A 17,457-nucleotide genomic window follows, 5' to 3' on the forward strand; every position below is an offset into this window, starting at 1 on the left:
ACGCGCATGACTTCGGGATGCGGTGCAGAGGCCACACTATGACATACCATGAGACAAGCCCCCGGCGTTCCGTACATCCCCAATGCTGCCATTAGCATAACTCTGTGCCAGTTCATTCCACTAGCTGTTACCAAACCAGGTAAAAAAGGACTCTACAAAAGGTGTTCTGCTCTCCTGGCCATATGCTTTCCATTCCTACCACATCAGTTCCTTCAGCTGTTTTCAGTGGCACCCCACCCAGCATTCCCACATCAGAGCTGCCAATGACATTTCCCCGCTCCTAACAGGAGAGGTTTTAAAGTGCTTAAGTATTTGCTATGTCTTCTCTTTGTTCCGCCTGAGTTATGTGGTGCCAAGAGCCCCTCACATCCACCCCTCTCCTTTCCAAATGCAGGAATGTACAGATATATGCACAAAGAAGGAAAGAGAAAAGTACACAGAGAGAGAGAGGGAAGTTACCGGATATTAAAAATTGCTGACCCTTTACAATGGCTGATGCTGAGCGTGGATTCTTTTTCACGTGGGCGGGTTGGGTCATTTTCAAAAAATTGCTGGCTGTTTGGTGATCAGGCAGATTTTGACTGCAATAACAAGTTCTCCGGTTTCCCGCCTGATTACCTAGAGGATTGGAGGAGAAGCCACAACATCTGACACTTTTGATCAGGCCCTGCTGGTTATTGGCAGGTGTTTCCCAAGCCAAGACTATAACGACACTCAACTGAAGTAACAAAAGTCATCCCCTCTCCCACATTGCTACACAGCTCCCTCTTCCAGTTTCAGGACTGGAGCCACTGGAGCCTGCTTATTGGAATGGGGCTGATGGAGTATTTTGAGGGATAAACAATGGCATCCCACCAGAGCTTACATAATCATACTTTCAGTGGACCCATAGCAAGACATTTAACCTTTCCCCTCTGCAGCATATATCTCCTTCATCTGCCTCTCCACTGTCTTCATCGCTGGATTATAACAACAACAAAATAATAACACCTAGGTCTTATGTAGCACTTTTCATCAGTAGGTCACAGGGCACTTTGAAAAAGAGGTCAGTATCGTTATCCCCTTTATAAAGATAGGGAAACTGAGGCACGCAGCGATGATGTGATTTGCCCAAGATCACCCAGCAGGCCAGTGGCAGAGCTTAGACTATGTCTCAGGTCTCTTGAGTGCCAGTCTAGTGCTCTAGCCACTATGAAATGCTGCCTTAAATTTTATATATTATATATATAACAAAGTGGTAAACAATCTTCTCACATTTTTCACAAGAGCCAGGACTTTAGTTTTGGTGTCCCAGCCACCTGTGTTCCAAGTGGGATAATTCCATCCTATCAACCTAGGTTCCCACCCTGCAGCATGTAGTGTTGATGTGAATTCTTAAATGGTTGGTCCATCCCACCACAGCACTGACTGCACCAATCAGACCTCACAGAATTTGTGAATAGAAACTCTAATAGGAACCTTTCACTGTATAGTCAATCGGTTGTATCCCTCTAAATATTTTGTTAGTACTCTAGCGGGTTATATGGTTTAGATGTCATCAGAACCCTGCAGAGCCGCACTGTACATATCTTGCATGTTGTATACAGTTAGTAAGCATGGTTATTTGGCACTCAATGTGCCCATGTCGTTCCTATATGTTACATACGTTGTGTAGTTTGTACAGCACCTAGCACAATGCGGTCCTGGTCTATGATTAGGGCTCCTCTTTACAATACAAATAATAAATAAAATAACAGGGATCAGCAACCTTTGGCATGCAGCCCACCAGGGTAAACCCCTTGGCGAGCTGGGCTGGGCCGGTTTGTTTACCTGCCACGTCCGCAGGTTCGGTCAATTGTGGCTCCCACTGGCTGCGGTTCACCGCTCCAGGCCAATGGGGGCTGCAGGAAGTGGCGGCCAGCACATCTCTCGGCCCACGCTGCTTCCTGCAGCCCCCATCGGCCTGGAGCGGCGAACCGCGGCCAGTGGTAGCTGCAATTGGCCGAACCTGCGGACGTGGCAGGTAAACAAACTGGCCCGGCCCGGCCAAGTGTTTACCTTGGTGGGTCGCGTGTCAAAGGATGCCAATCCCTGTAATATAATATACTTGTAAACATGGCATAACTCCCTCTCTCTCTCCCAGGGCCTTATTGGATCTATTTCATGAATACAGTAGAACCTCAGAGTTACAAACACCTCAGGAATGGAGGTTGTTTGTAACTCTGAAAGGTCTGTAACTTTGAACAAACAGTTATGGTGGTTCTTTCAAATGTTTACAACTGAACATTGACTTAATGCAGCTTTGAAACTTTACTGTGCAGAAGAAAAATGCTGCTTTCCCTTTTTTTTAGTAGTTTATGTTTAACACAGTACGGTATTTGCTTTTTTTTTTTTTTTGTCTCTGCTGCTGCCTGATTGCGTACTAAGGTGTGAGGTCGACTGGTCAATTTGTAACTCTAGGGTTTGCAACTCTGAGGTTCTACTGTCCCATTCTTCTGACAAACAAATCCATATGCAAAAGTTGTATGGAAGTTAATGTGGAGGAAACCAATAAAACTCTATAGAAATGACTTTAAAAGACCTATAGAATTTACTACACAAATGGTCTCCTTTCTACAGATTTTTTGAACCATTCATTAGGCTACTACAGCATGGATATCATTATCTTTTCAATTCTAGAGGATGGTTAAAGTGCCTTACAGAAAGATTACACTCTTCCATTAATTCTAAAGGGCTTCTCCGTAGGGCAAATCTTCATTCATGCAAACAATCGTAAATGACACTGCCAACTTCCCTTGTTGACACTACCACTAGCTTTGATGGCATCACAACAAAGCTGCATATTTACCAGTGGTGAGTGCCTGGCCAGGACTAGAGTCTAGAAATACTCCGAGTAATACGTTTCTGAAGCGCTCAAATATCTGTGGTGGTCAGTTCTTCTGGGTAGCAGTGATACTGACATGGCTGATGCCTCAGGCATATCCCCTAGAGAAGCATAATCAGGGAATGGGTGTAGAATCAGACACTCTTTGATGCTGACATTGATTTAACTCTTGCAAGAGGGATGTACACATCCATACTTGTGTTTAATAAGCTGTTGGTTTGCTCGCATGAGCATTATTTGGATAGGACTCCATGCATTTGCTCCCTGTTGCACTGTGGTGAATTGGTCTTCAGGCTAGTTTCTTGAAGACAGGCATTGACATCACCATCGCAATTGGCACTCATTGGCCACCCTGTTAGCAGTCACAGCGAGTCCAGGGATTGAATAGGCTATCGAGATTAATCCCCCTTCTCACCACTAGAGATGGTCAATGTGCTTGAGGTACATTAGCAAGATAGTGTGTGGGAAACCCGCACGGCCAAAGCCTGTCCTGTACCTGCCCACCACAAATGAAATGGAAATCAGTAAGCTATACAATAAAACCATGTGACTGGTTTAGCCAATCAAAATTATGGAGATTTCAAGACCACTTTACAATTTTTTCCACTATTATGGAGATGGCAGAGACAAACTTAGAAGCAGCTGGCATTGGTTTGTGATTTGAACAAGAGCATCCAGATCTCCCTATGCGTTTGTGACATTGGATCTTACCTCGTTAACTGATGCCATAAATCACACTGGTCATTAATGGCATTTGCTTCATGCTTAGATAACAGCCTAGATCATGTGCTAATTGAACTCTTTAGGGAAAGATGGAAAAATGTGTTTCACTACATAGTTGTGGCAGCGGTTAAAGGATAAAACACACTGTGGTTAGATGTGGCTGCTGTAAAGTTTATTGAATTTGAAACAGATATTGAAGAGCAGATCACTGTGCAGGTTCTTGCAGATGTCAGGGAACAATTCACTCTGCCAGGAACTTGATCCTAAGAGCACCTGTATTTCACGGACTCTCAAACGTCAGGAAGCTTTGAGCACCTAGAAAGTGAAGGAGAGTGCTTCAGTGCTGACTACTGACTAGCAGCTACTACCAAGCAGGACGGAGAAGGATCCTGATCCCATAGTTTTTATTTTGCTTCTCACATCTGTGTGTAAATGTGGCAGCTTCGATGTGAAAATGCAGTACTAGCTGTTGCAGCATCTGCCCAAGTGACAGAACCGATTTGTCTTTTGCAAAAGTTAGCCAGTCAGGGGCAGCCGTAGGTGTGTCTCTGCCCTAGGTGATGAATATTTGGGTTCTCTCTCCTCAAGTCAAGAAGGAGAATCCTCCATGTCTTTCCCTTCCATGGGCCACCTGCCTGATCTTTTCCCTTTCCCTGCTGCCTGGGCTATCTGTCATCCTGCCCTGTCTCTTGGCCAGCAGCCTCTTCCGACAGCCTGTGCTCTGGGGATTAGCTTCCAGATGCTGGAGTCTACTGACTAGGTGGCCTCATCTCACAGTGAAAGTTCCCTCTGTCACGAAACCCCTTTGAAACACTATCTTAGGTGATTGCCAATCCAGTTTCAGACTAAAGCAGCTTCTGTAGGCAAGATGCTACAAACTTGTTGGTGAAAAAGATTCCACTATCCAAATAAAGAGCATCTTTATTTCAATGTCTCCTCTTGTGCACAGCCGTAAAACAAGATTAGCAGAAGATGACTGACTAGAGGCCTGGTAGATTTCTCCAGCTGTTTGGCATGGCCGTCTCTGCTTTGCTCCAGGACACCTACCCTTTTATTTTCCTCAAAGGGGAAGAGCAGGCTTTCCATCGAGAACCCATCTTGCCTTTCCTCCAACCTCCCCTGCCCCATTTGTTCTCTCTCCCTCCTCCTGCTCTGTGTGTGTCTGTTCTTAATGCAAGTGCTGTCTTGTAATCCAAATCTCTGGCCAGCCAATCTCTCTCTGGAAGTTGTGGGAGGGTAGGTAGTGGCTTTGGCAGTGAAGAATCACAGCCATGGGAGTATCTTTAACAGGACATCTGTCCCTCTCACTTTATTACAGATGCAGATTTCTCCCACACACAATCCAAGCCACTATTATTCTAACCCTATTAAGTTAAAACATGTTTCACATTTGGGCCACTGAGGCTGAGCTTCCTTTGATCTACAGTTAGTCATGTCATGTCTGCAAGACTGTACTACTAAAAGACCTCTCAACAGAAGATGTGATAAAGGTGCCCCTAGTTACTTACATCTGCAGTGTTATGTGTGTTGCCTTCACTCTTTTTTTGCTTCTGCCTTCGGGGGACAGGTCATTCCAGTTTCACTTTAGAGCCGCAAACCCTAGGACAATCTGACTTCAACGTAAGACACCAGTCAGAACAGAATGAATGACACAGACCTCTTTTTCTAACCTCTAATAGATTTTTCATGAGAAATGATGCTTACCAGATTTCATGCTAAGATCAGATCCTTCAGAATAGGCTCCCAATTTAGAAGTGAGGAAGTACAATCGTTAGATCACAGGACTGGGTGTTGGGAAAGCTGAGGTTTTATCCTGCCTCCATCTCACTGTGGGACCATAAATAAGTCATTAAAATCAGGTTGTGCCCCAGATTTCACACTGGTAAATATTTACTTTCATTCCAGGGCTCTTATGATCATAGAATCATAGGGTTGGAAGAGACCTCACGAGGTCTAGTCCAACCCCCTGCTCAAAGCAGGACCAACACTAACTAAATCATCCCAGCCAGGGCTTTGTCAAGCCGAGCCTTTAAAAATCTCTAAGGATGGAGATTCTACCATCTCCCTAGGTAACCCATTCCAGTGCTTCACCACCCTCTAGTGAAATAGTTTTTCCTAATATCCAACCTAGACCTCCCCCACTGCAACTTGAGACCATTGCTCCTGGTTTTGTCATCTGCCACTGCTGAGAACATCTGAGCTCCATTCTCTTTGGAACCCCCCTTCAGCTAGTTGATCCTTAATGAAAAATAAATATATGTGTAAAACACTTTGAGATCTTTTTGATCCAACTGTAAAATATCATCATTTAGAGAGACCATATTTTTAACATAACCCCCCCTCCTCCCCAGAGCACTTTTGTGACATGTTTTAGGGGCACAAGATACTCAAATAAAAAAACAAATTGCCCCTTCTATGATTGTGTTCCGATGTTGCTCATGTCAGCTTTAACTCAGCCTCAGTATGTATGTTTCCCAGAGCCAAAGAGTTTTTCCCTACACATTTAGTCTTCTGAATGAGTATCATGAAACTCCAACAAAGCTGATTGGAAAAACCACCCCAAAGGAAATTCTGATAGTGTAGTATTTGTTTTTGGTCTAAATCAGGATGGAAAGTTTAAATGTCAAAACTTTTTGTAGAAAAAAAAGTTCTCAAAACTTTTGATTCGGAAGCCAGAGGTATTTCCATACGCATAGCGGCAACTCGGCTACAGGGAAAGACCATTATAGGAGAGGTAGATAAGTTGAGGAGCAAGGCCCATAGAAGAGAATGGCAGCAGGAGGGACGTGGGAACTCAGATGCAACACAGCACCACTTTGAAATGCAGAAAGTAAGGCCGACCTGAAATAAAAATGTTTTGTGTTTGATTTGTCGACCCAAGTTTAATCTCAGGTCATCCTGAAACATTGAGTTTGGATTCACCTGTCAGAAAATGCCACCGAAATCTGGACAACTTTGATATTGTCAAAAACCTCATTTTCAGATGGGAAAATGTTTTGTGTGAGATTTTTCAGCCTGCTCTGGACTTTTTTGAAGATCTGTGGCATGAAAGCACCCTGCCAGTACCTAGAAAGGAAGGATTCCTAGCAATGGTCTATTGCAAGTTATTCTCGTCAGACCTGCTTCAGAGTCAAGCCCCAAAATCGCTTGAATCGTGCTCAGATTCAGCATTATAAATTAAAACAAGTTCCTGGAAAACCGTCCCGTCAGCTAAATAAAAACAAAATGATTGCACTTGGAGAACAAATGAACATAAAATACAGCAGGGCCAGAATATCCAGCCCCGCTGACTCCAACTCCTTACCCCTCCACATTCCCAACAGACAGATTAAAATCTAACATGTGGCTTAACTCTTACACACAACATGCTGTGAAGGATGGGAAAGGAAGGAAGACCGTAACAGCATCTGCCTGGGAGGGAGGTCTGCTCCCTTCAGATACTAGCTGACCCCAAAGGGCTAGATAATAGCTTTTAAATAAGAGCCCTGAATAAGACCATTAAACCTACAAAAGCCTTCATAAAGACTAGGCTACTCCTGTGCAGAGATCAGAGCCGACCATGCTAACCATATTGTCTCAAAAAGAAAAGGAGTACTTGTGGCACCTTAGAGACTAACAAATTTATTAGAGCATAAGCTTTCGTGAGCCACAAGTACTCCTTTTCTTTTTGCGAATACAGACTAACACGGCTGCTACTCTGAAACCATATTGTCTCAGTGTTTCCTTGTACTCCCCCATCTGAATTCATTTGTGGTCTCTTTCCTTATACTTGATTGTAAGCTCCTTGAGGCTGGACCATCTTATTGTTGTGTGCCTAACAAGTGCCTAACACAATAGGAACCTGGTCCAGGAATGCAAATAATTAATAATAAAAGGTGGTTGTGACACAGAGGCTCCTTGGTAAAGGAACCCCAATTCTTTGCAAATGACTCATCTCAAAGCTGACAAACTCACTACACCAAACACATGTCTTTCAGGAAATTTATCCATAAAGCATAGCATGTCAGATTTCTACAGAAAGCTCTTAACTTGTCAAGCTTTATAATCACTGTGAGATGTATGTATAGGTAATAATGAAGGAATAATATAAGTATATTGAAAGTATGCTGTATGGACTTGGAGTAAAAGTTTGTCACCAGGCAATAATGTGTCTCAGTACTGGCCCATTCAAGCAAGAAGGAGATGTCCTCCCGCCCTGATAAGCAGAGGATGTAATGAAAGGTTCAATTGTCTCGCCTTGCTCCATCCAAAGCCTTTCAATGGAAAGGCCTCAGAAACAACTGCAAGCAATGGAAATCACCCTGTCTATGGCTAAAGACAAAAGACTGCTTCAGTATAACACAGGGTGGGGAAGGCACTCTGTATCCCTTTACTGAGGCGACATCTCAAGGGGCAGGGGCGTTCTCATGAAAAACTGGATCGTGGTTCCTGTGAAGCCAGCCAGCTCTGCAACAGATGTGGGGTAACCTGCTTTATTAGGCGGGAAAGGTAACTGTTAATAAGTGTTGGACCCAGGTTCACATTTTATGATTTTGTTTTGTATTGTAACCATCTGTTCCCATCACTGTCTTGTTTCTCTTAGGTTTCAGAGTAGCAGCCGTGTTAGTCTGTATTCGCAAAAAGAAAAGGAGTACTTGTGGCACCTTAGAGACTAACAAATTTATTAGAGCATAAGCTTTCGTGAGCTACAGCTCACTTCATCGGATGCATTTGGTGGAAAAAACAGAGGAAAGATTTATATATACACACACACAGAGAACATGAAACAATGGGTTTATCATACACACTGTAAGGAGAGTGATCACTTAAGATAAGCCATCACCAGCAGCAGGGGGGGGAAGGAGGAAAACCTTTCATGGTGACAAGCAAGGTAGGCTAATTCCAGCAGTCAACAAGAATATCAGAGGAACAGTGGGGGGTGGAGTGGGAGGGAGAAATACCATGGCAAATGCATCCGATGAAGTGAGCTGTAGCTCACAAAAGCTTATGCTCTAATAAATTTGTTAGTCTCTAAGGTGCCACAAGTACTCCTTTTCTTTTTGCGAATACAGACTAACACGGCTGCTACTCTGAAACATGGGGAAATAGTTTTACTTTGTGTAATGACTCATCCATTCCCAGTCTCTATTCAAGCCTAAGTTGCAAATGGGATAGGCTTGAATAGAGACTGGGAATGGATGAGTCATTACACAAAGTAAAACTATTTCCCCATGGTATTTCTCCCTCCCACCCCACGCCCCACTGTTCCTCTGATATTCTTGTTAACTGCTGGAATTAGCCTACCTTGCTTGTCACCATGAAAGGTTTTCCTCCTTTTCCCCCCCTGCTGCTGGTGATGGCTTATCTTAAGTGATCACTCTCCTTACAGTGTGTATGATAAACCCATTGTTTCATGTTCTCTGTGTGTGTGTATATAAATCTCTCCTCTGTTTTTTCCACCAAATGCATCCGATGAAGTGAGCTGTAGCTCATGAAAGCTTATGCTCTAATAAATTTGTTAGTCTCTAAGGTGCCACAAGTACTCCTTTTCTTTTTGTTTCTCTTAGAATCTGTCCTTTCCTAAATAAACCTTCTTTTTATTTTATTACAAGTGCTGTGTGTTATACAGGAGTGGTGGTTTAAGGTGAAGCTGGCAAACTGGGGTACGCTGTTCCCTGGAGTGCAGAGAATTTGGGACCTCTGTGAGCAGCCAGTGTCAAGGGCTGGTTACCACAGGGGAATGCTTCAAAGGGACTCAAGACAGTGGTGCACCTACTGTTAACCTGCAAGGCAAAGACAAGGCTGGAATAACCCGGAGGAGACTGGTTGACAGGCTGGTGTTGTTAGGGCGCTAACACGCAGCTAGGCACAGGCAATACTCACTCACGCTGGAGACGGGCTAACAGGTGACTCACAGTCCTGGGTACCCCAAGAACCACAGTTATACAGAATAAAAAGCCTCTAAGGAATGACTTCCAGGGTCCACAGTTGAACAGAAGCCCATTGAGCTCAATGGGAGTTTTGCTCAGTTCAAGATGGTAAAATTTGGGCCTACATTCTTCCTTGCTCTGGATTTTTAAGTACCTTCTGTCTTGTGTGTATCTGTCTGCTACACTTTTTTGTCCCTATTTTTCTACTTTTTCTACTTTTGCAAACAACAACTCAACTTTAGCTGGGGTAGCAAACAGCAGAGCCCTAGAATAGACCAGTTTCCTGCAACTGCTACCATCATGTTGTCCAACCTTACTCAGAGAAGGTCTAAACAAGCTGGTGGTAAATATGCCAGTGGTCACCACCACTCTCTCTCTCTCTTGGTAAAATGAGGGAGCTGCAGTGATGTTGGCAACTCTGATAAATTTGAGGTAAAAGGGACTGGTTTAGCTCAGGGAGATAATGTGGTCTGGTGACGAGGACATTGGTGTGGGAGTCAGGAATCCTGGGTTCTAATCCCAGCTCTGCCTGTGACATTGGGACTGTTTCTCCTCCCTCCCTTTGTCTATATAGACAATAAATTCTTTGGGGGCAGAGACTCTTGTGCTCTTTGACTTTGTATCATGCACGGCACATAGACACTAAAATAATGTTAACAACAAAGACCTTGGAGCAAAAGCCCTTCGCTGCAGCTGCCATCTTTGTTTCTCTGTTTTAAGTTTTACTGATTACATTGATGGCTCTAAGCAAATAATAATAAACAGCTAAATGTTAATTGCAACACTCTTCTAAATAGTTCGATCACATGTACAGAAAAGTGAATGGGTCCAAATTCATCCCCAATGTAATTCCATTAACTTATGGGGAATTATTGATTTGACCCAATATTTGTTTATCCACTCTGGTTCTCTCTTCCAGCAAAGTCAGAGTCATTTGAGCCCAGCACTGCTGCTGGCTGATTCCTCTCTCTCCATGTACATGGGCAATTACATAGGCCCAGCAAATAAGGCAGCAAAAAATATTGGTCTTTGTTATCTTTTTTTCTCAATTCAATATTTCATGCACTTAACTCCACTTTGCAGCTCCTCTTAGTTTATTCTGCATAAATTATACCATTACGGTTCCCATTATCACGAGGGGTCTGCAAATGAATAGCAGGCACCCCATTCGCATTCGATATGTTTAAACAGGATGCCAACAGCGGGAAAGGATTTAACACAATGAGCACACACTATTTCCAGTGGCAAGGATTGTGTTCCACCTGCATAAATAGAGTTTACAAGCCAACATTGTGGTTGATTGTAGAGGCATTGTCTCTCCAGTAACATGCCCGTCTGTTCTAAGAGTCATTGTTTTCTTTTCCAGCTTGGTTGGATCGCTCGCCTTCCAAATTGATTTAAACCACCCCCTCCCCCCAAATTACTATCTTTGGGAAAAGACAGCCTTTGTTCACAGCTCACAGGTTAACGATACGCTGCAGATTTAGAAGTACAGCAATAAGAAGTTTCAATAAATAAATTCCCCCCGTGAACCTGACCCCTGCTTGCCACATGTGAAAAGCAACTTGTGTCGGCTCCTCCAGTGGCTGTCAGGAACTTTGCTATAAATTGTGATCCTAATGTCAACAGCTTTCATATTTTATTGACCACTATATCACCTCAGCTGTCGCTGTTCACAGTTCAACTGCAAAGCATAATCTCCAACTTTAATCCAGGATAAATCCTGATGTGCACTCCTTTCTCTCTTTGTGACAGCTCTCCACAAACCCTAATGAATTCTATTCTCTGTGTGACGGTGACTTACTTCAGCAGAGGATCTGGTCGACGGGTATAAAGCAGCCAGACTGTGTGGGGAATGGGCATGAAGTGGATCCTGACTCTGAATATCCTCGACAATGAAAGTATTTGAAATCTAGGCCTAGACTTGAGATCAGGCTTGTCTTTAATTGTAGGAACATGGTAATAAAGTGATTCGCGCACAGCTTGTCACGCATGCACCAAGGGAGGAACAAAATGGAAAGCGCAATTCCTCTGAAAGTCACCACGCTTGTAACATTAAGTTCAAATAGATGAAACACCCCAGTCAGCTCGTGGTTATAACTGGAGGATCAAAAGATTGCAATATTTAAAACAGACCTTTGCGCCAGCTAAAATGTCAGATTAAAAATATAATGTGGTTTAATTGCTTGGAATAACACAAAGGGCAGTTCATTTAAATGGAAGGTATTTGGCAACTTGGTATACTGTAAAGTGTTTAATAACATGCCAGTCAGACCCTTGAAGCACTGATGTCAATTTAGTACCCGGTATGTTAAACATCCTGCACCACATGCGCTGGACATACCTTTTAATGTAAAGGGTTTAAGTGGAATTTAAGGCTCCGGAAAGGTGCTGGATTGACAGTCCTACTTATTTATAGAACAGCTACAGCATGAGCAAAAGCAATGAAGGCTTCCTCCAGCACTGCTCTTGCCCGCATGCTCTGCTCTGGGACAAGAGGGTCGCTCTTTCACCAGGACCCATTCAGTCCCTGCAGAGAGTGCCGAAGAGGCACTCACAGACCCTTGTGCAGTGGTTCTGGTACCCTGGACAGTGAGAAAATGGGGATCCCTTTCACATGGGGAGACTTGTAAAATGGAGTTGATCCAGATGGGAAGGCAACCATCACTGGGGGGGTCCAAATCCAATAGATCCACTTCCCAGTCTCCAGTGGGTACATCATGCACCAGTGGAGCCCATCATGAGATGTCATCTTGTGATCCAATTAAATATCCACTAACATGCAGTGGTTGCCAAGAGTACAAATTTCCTGGACTAGCAGCAGACCCTTCTAATCTGGAGCTCACGGCCTCTCTGTACGCTAAAGCCAACACCTATCAATCTTTAAGGCATGATGTAAAGCTAACCAATTAAATCAGGCTTTTAATTAATTACAGTCTTGTCAGTTGAAGGTGTGGGCCTACTGAAGGAAAAGGAATTAAATATAGAATACATTGTCCTTGTGGTCTATTAGCTATTTTGTGTTAGTTTGTAAAGGTGATGGATAATGCAGAAGTCCCTGAATAAATAACACTGTGAGAAATTCCACTGTGTGTACACACTTCTGCTCCTATATAATAGATTGCCTGTTTTTAACTTAGAAATTAAAGGCTAGTGGGCACCAGCCCAGTTCCCTGCAGGTTTTACAGGGATGGTTCAACTTCAAAGTTTTGGAAGCTTTGGTACAAATAACGACAGAACAACTCGATACTTAGCTCAGCCCCCTGAGCTGAAAGTCTCACGAGAACAGGCCTGCTTGCAAGGATTCAGATACCACCAGCATCTAGCCAGAGCAGATACTTTCTTACGATACTTTAGACCTTCTGATTTGGGTTCCAGTTGGAAGTAAAAAGTGTCAAATATTGAGAGTAAACAAATGAACCAAACTTTTAAAAGTTTAAAACAGGGAAACGTTTGGTTCAGAATTAGAGTGAAAGTTCAGTGGTCAGCTGGTCCCTGATTTTGACTGTTATGCGGAGGCCTATGATTGTCCTTTTGAGGGCTGTCTTGTGGATAAACCCCTGCACTGGAACTCAAGAGATCTTGGGTTCAGTTCTCGACTCTGACACAAGCTCCCTATATTACCCTGAGCAAGTTACTTAGGGCTTGTCTACACTGTGTTTTTATCAGCACCAGCTGGTTTGTAAATTCTAATGTACAACAATACGGTTTGAAAAGAGACTATATCAATGTGTACTAGGAAACTTTGAGTGCACACCAACAGAGTCTACATGGGTTAATAACTGTACAACTCACTAGTGTGCATTACAAGTTATATCTCAGCTAGTGTGGACTGATTTAGTTGGGGATTGGTCCTGCTTTGAGCAGGGGGTTGGACAAGATGACCTCCTGAGGTCCCTTCCAACCCTGATATTCTACAATTCAGGGACTAAGGGTCCATGGATAAGCCCTGTTCCCCATCTGTGCTTCTGTTCCCCATCAATAAAATGGAGATAGTAATATTTCCTTTGTCTGTCTTGTCCGTTTACATCGTAACATCTTTGTAGCAGGGAATGTTACACACCTGGTACAATGAAGCCCTGATCTTGGTTAGAGGCTTCTAAAAACTACTATAATACCACTAACTAAACAAAACTAACAAGAAAAACAGATCCTCAACTAGTTGAAACTGGTGTAATGCGATTTACACCAGCTATGTGTAGTTTTGAAATACATAGATATTAAGTTACAGGCACCTCCAGTTTATCATTACCATGCACGATTTTTAAAAGGGGGAATATAATAAATAAAACATGGCAACCAAGGCTACTGGAAAAACAGAATTGGAGTTTAAGGGCCTTCACAGGAAGTTGGCTGTCTTTGGAAAACATTGGAGGACATAGTTTTCTTGTTCGCTCAAAGTTGTTTTTCTTTTATTAAAATCAACTGTTCAAAAACTTAAATTGGTGGGAAAAATGGTCTCTGCCAAGTGTATCCAACTCTAGATGAAAAAACACCAACCAGGTCTTTACATTGTGGTATGGATGTTATTTCCATCTGGGTCATTAGGAAATATTTCCACAATACAAACCTCAAGCAAGATTGAAATTCTCTAATCTGGCACCATAAGCAACAGACTTTACCACCTCTATTATGATCCCAAACACTTCTTAACACCAATGTGCAGTTCTGGACCTAATGGAGCACAAATACGTAGAGTATGTTAACATTTATCGTTTCCCCTTACTCACAGGACAAAAGGTGTACATTACTTAAATCTGGGGCTGCTTTCTCATGCCAGATAAGTCTCAAAATAAATACAGCTTAAAAGGGAAAGATAATTGTTTCAGCACAACTCTTAGTTTGGAGAGTTGGACAAAGAAGGTAAATATTTATTCCTATATTTATTTCTTGGAAAGCTCTCATGACCATACATTGCTCCAGGCTTAGAAATTCCTCTTACCAAGGGAGTCACAGGCATATCTCAGATAGGTTAGAGTGTGATTTGCTTTGCCCACGCAACACAAGCTTTAGATGGTTATCTGAATCTTCTCCGCAGGTCTTGGGGCTGAAAAGTTGGATTGGAAATGTCATGAGAATAGGTTTTCTTACAGGATTTTTTTTTTTGGTGCTTTTAATGAGGCTGGCAATTCTAGGGGAATAGCTGTTCAGGTAGTTATTCCAGCAGTTCCACCTACCAACCCGGATCAGAAACAGAAAGTTCAATAAGGAGCAAAAGTGGACAATAATGGCTAAAAAAGGCTCATGTTTGGGATCAGGTGGAATTTTGGGCAAAGTATCCACACCAGGTAAGTATCTATGCAGATATGCTCTAGTCAAACTCAAGTTATTGGGCTCAATACATGGGTAGCTGGGTGAAATCCTACAGCCTGTGGTATACAGAAAGTCAGACTAGTGATCTAATGACCCCTTCTGGCCTCAAAAATCTTTGAACCAGGTTGCTTATTCCTTACTAAAAGATGACCAGCAAAGAAAAAAATAGATTTGTGCCTCTTTTTGGCTGATTTATGATGACTACAGAAGGACTGAAATTATTATTCCCTGCTTGTTTTTAATATTAGAAATTCAAGTTTAGTCTCCCAGGTATTTCTGGTAGGATCTATGGACAATTGGAATATAGCAGGTTTAGAAGATCATGGACGCTACACGAGCCAATGCGGATTAACTGAGAAGGGAAGTTAGAGAGAGAAGGTGGGTGAGGTGATGTCTTTTATTGGACCAACTTCTGTTGGTGAGAGAGCCAAGTTTTCCGGCTTAATCAGAGCTCTTCTTCTGGTCTGGGAAAATGACTCAGAGTGCCACAACTAAATACAAGATGGAACAGATGCTTCAGCATAACTACTTAATGGGACCAGTCAAGGTGAAGTGGCCTGGTGTGAGAAGGGAAGTGATTTTTATTCAGACTCTTTAAATCACTTTCCGATTGGTTTTGCTGACACCTTTCTCACTCAAACACCATGGAGACGTGTGGAAAACTGATACGTGTGTGCAAGAGTTGACACCAAACCCCTTCAGTTCATGGTTGGAAAAAACCCACAGTCCATATCTGAAGCCTCACAAGGTTCTTCCGGAACAGAAAAGACCAGATGTGAGAGTCCTGATATTTCTTAAAGGTCAAAACCATGCAGAACACCCCCTGCTCTCCCCATCTGTGATCACTATACAGACATGCAAAAGGGCTCATGAATTTTTCCCTTTGCAGGCCACCTTTAAAGCTGAAGAGACTTTGCCCCTCTCGCTCCATCATAGAATCAGAGTTGTAGGACTGGAAGGGACCTCGAGAGGTCATCTAGTCCAGTCCCCTGCACTCATGGCAGGACTAAGTATTATCTAGACCATCCCTGACAGGTGTTTGTCTAACCTGCTCTTAAAAATCTCCAGTGACAGAATTCCACAACCTCCCTGGGCATTTATTCCAGTTCTTAAACACCATCACAGAACAGAATGAAGGCTCAGTTCAAAGTTCCCTTGTACTCAAAATGGCTGAAAACCAGCTACATGCCCACCTTGGGTAAACCACGTTCCATTGTGGTGTAGGGCCGATAGGCATGAGTTAGGGCAGCCTCAGGATCAGGCTTACCCTTTTAAGTCATTTGGCCAGCCTTTGTACCAATGCCAGGATGAAGTTCCTCCACCGAATTCCTTTCTGTTTTCATTAGGTACAAATCCCATTTGAAGAGCATCTCCCCCCTTGTATAAACACTTCTATATGAAAATTCTGCAGTGTTAAATTCTGCTTTACATCTCTTGGATTCTCCAGATTCCTTATTCCTTCTTTGTATCATTAACAAGACATGTGCCTGATAACTTTAACAGTTCATCTGTTCTGGCAACTTGTCCCCTGCACCTGCATTATAGCCTCCTGTTCCACAAGATCCTAGGTGCATCTGAGCTGAAAAACAGGCCCCTTCCATTTTTGGATGTAACTCAGAACCAAAAGTGTAAAGGGCTGGTTTGAATCTTGGCCTGCAAGGCCAGAAGGGACCATTGTGAGCATCTAGCCTGATCCCTTGTGTAACACAGGCCATGGAACTTCTCCAGAATAATTCCTAGAGCAGATCTTTTAAAAAAAATATATATATAATCTTGATTTTAAAATGGTCAGTGATGGAGAATCCATCTTGGTGGATTGTTCCAATGATTAATTACTCTCGCAATTAAAAATTTACATCTTATTTCTAATCTGAATTTGTCTAGCTTCAACTTCCGGTGGTTTCTCCTTCCAGGGTCCAGATTTGAATTTCCAGACTTCAAGTGCTAGCTCTGGCTAATACTCTAACTAGATCTGATTTATTGGAGAACATTTCATACGAGTTTCCCATAAACTGACACCATCATTATTTGTTATTTATTATTTGCACTGGGGACCCTTCTCATAAATCAAGGTCCCATGGTGTTAGGTATTGCACAAAACACAGAACAAAAACATGGTCCCTGCCCCAAAGAGGTTACTCTAGTCAGCTGCTCTTTATATCAGCCCCTACCCAGAACGATCAATTTGCTTAATTACATAATATCTGTCTCACGTTTTGCAATAAAACATCAGTACATTCTAAATATTAATTATTATTAGGCAACAAGACGAGCATTTTACTGAAATCCACTGTCTTACAGGTTTAGTTTTGGCCATGGAGTTGCAATCTTGTCCCTTCTCCCCCAATCTGTAGACCCCCAGCAGTCATGTTGGAAGGTATGACAGGCTGGTGTGGACATGAAAGGATCCCGCACTCTGAGGGGGAGTTTAAACACCTTTGCAGCAGGTTGGATTATAAAGCAGGGAGGTCAATGTAAAAAATGTTCTGCCAGACAGAAGAGTCCCGGGGTTTTTCTCAGCCAGAGTCTGGAGTAAGGTATGAGTCTTGGCCCATTTCACCCAGGGCCAGACAGGAAGAGAAACACCCCCCCTTGCCGGGTTCTCCTCACAGTTCTGCCCCTCTCCCCAGAGAGCCTCCCTGCCTTCTG

The 17,457-nt window shown here is 43.0% G+C and overlaps 1 long non-coding RNA gene across 3 annotated transcripts in view; it reads right to left on the reverse strand.

Moving 5' to 3' along the window:
- Nucleotides 1-3,753: 3,753 nt before the first annotated feature.
- Nucleotides 3,754-17,457, reverse strand: part of LOC119860400 — a 38,564-nt gene continuing 24,860 nt past the window's right edge. For 2 of the 3 annotated variants that reach the window (XR_005294524.2, XR_006273875.1), the window contains exons 2-4: nucleotides 5,291-5,413; nucleotides 5,095-5,199; nucleotides 3,754-3,901 (exon numbers count right to left, since the gene is read on the reverse strand). This is a non-coding gene — a long non-coding RNA (uncharacterized LOC119860400). The remainder of the gene's footprint in view (nucleotides 3,902-5,094; nucleotides 5,200-5,290; nucleotides 5,414-17,457) is intronic. The other variant, XR_005294525.2, reaches the window with a different exon arrangement.

The sequence above is a fragment of the Dermochelys coriacea genome, chromosome 8 (genome assembly GCF_009764565.3).
Source record: "Dermochelys coriacea isolate rDerCor1 chromosome 8, rDerCor1.pri.v4, whole genome shotgun sequence".
Taxonomy (NCBI): Eukaryota; Metazoa; Chordata; order Testudines; family Dermochelyidae; genus Dermochelys; species Dermochelys coriacea.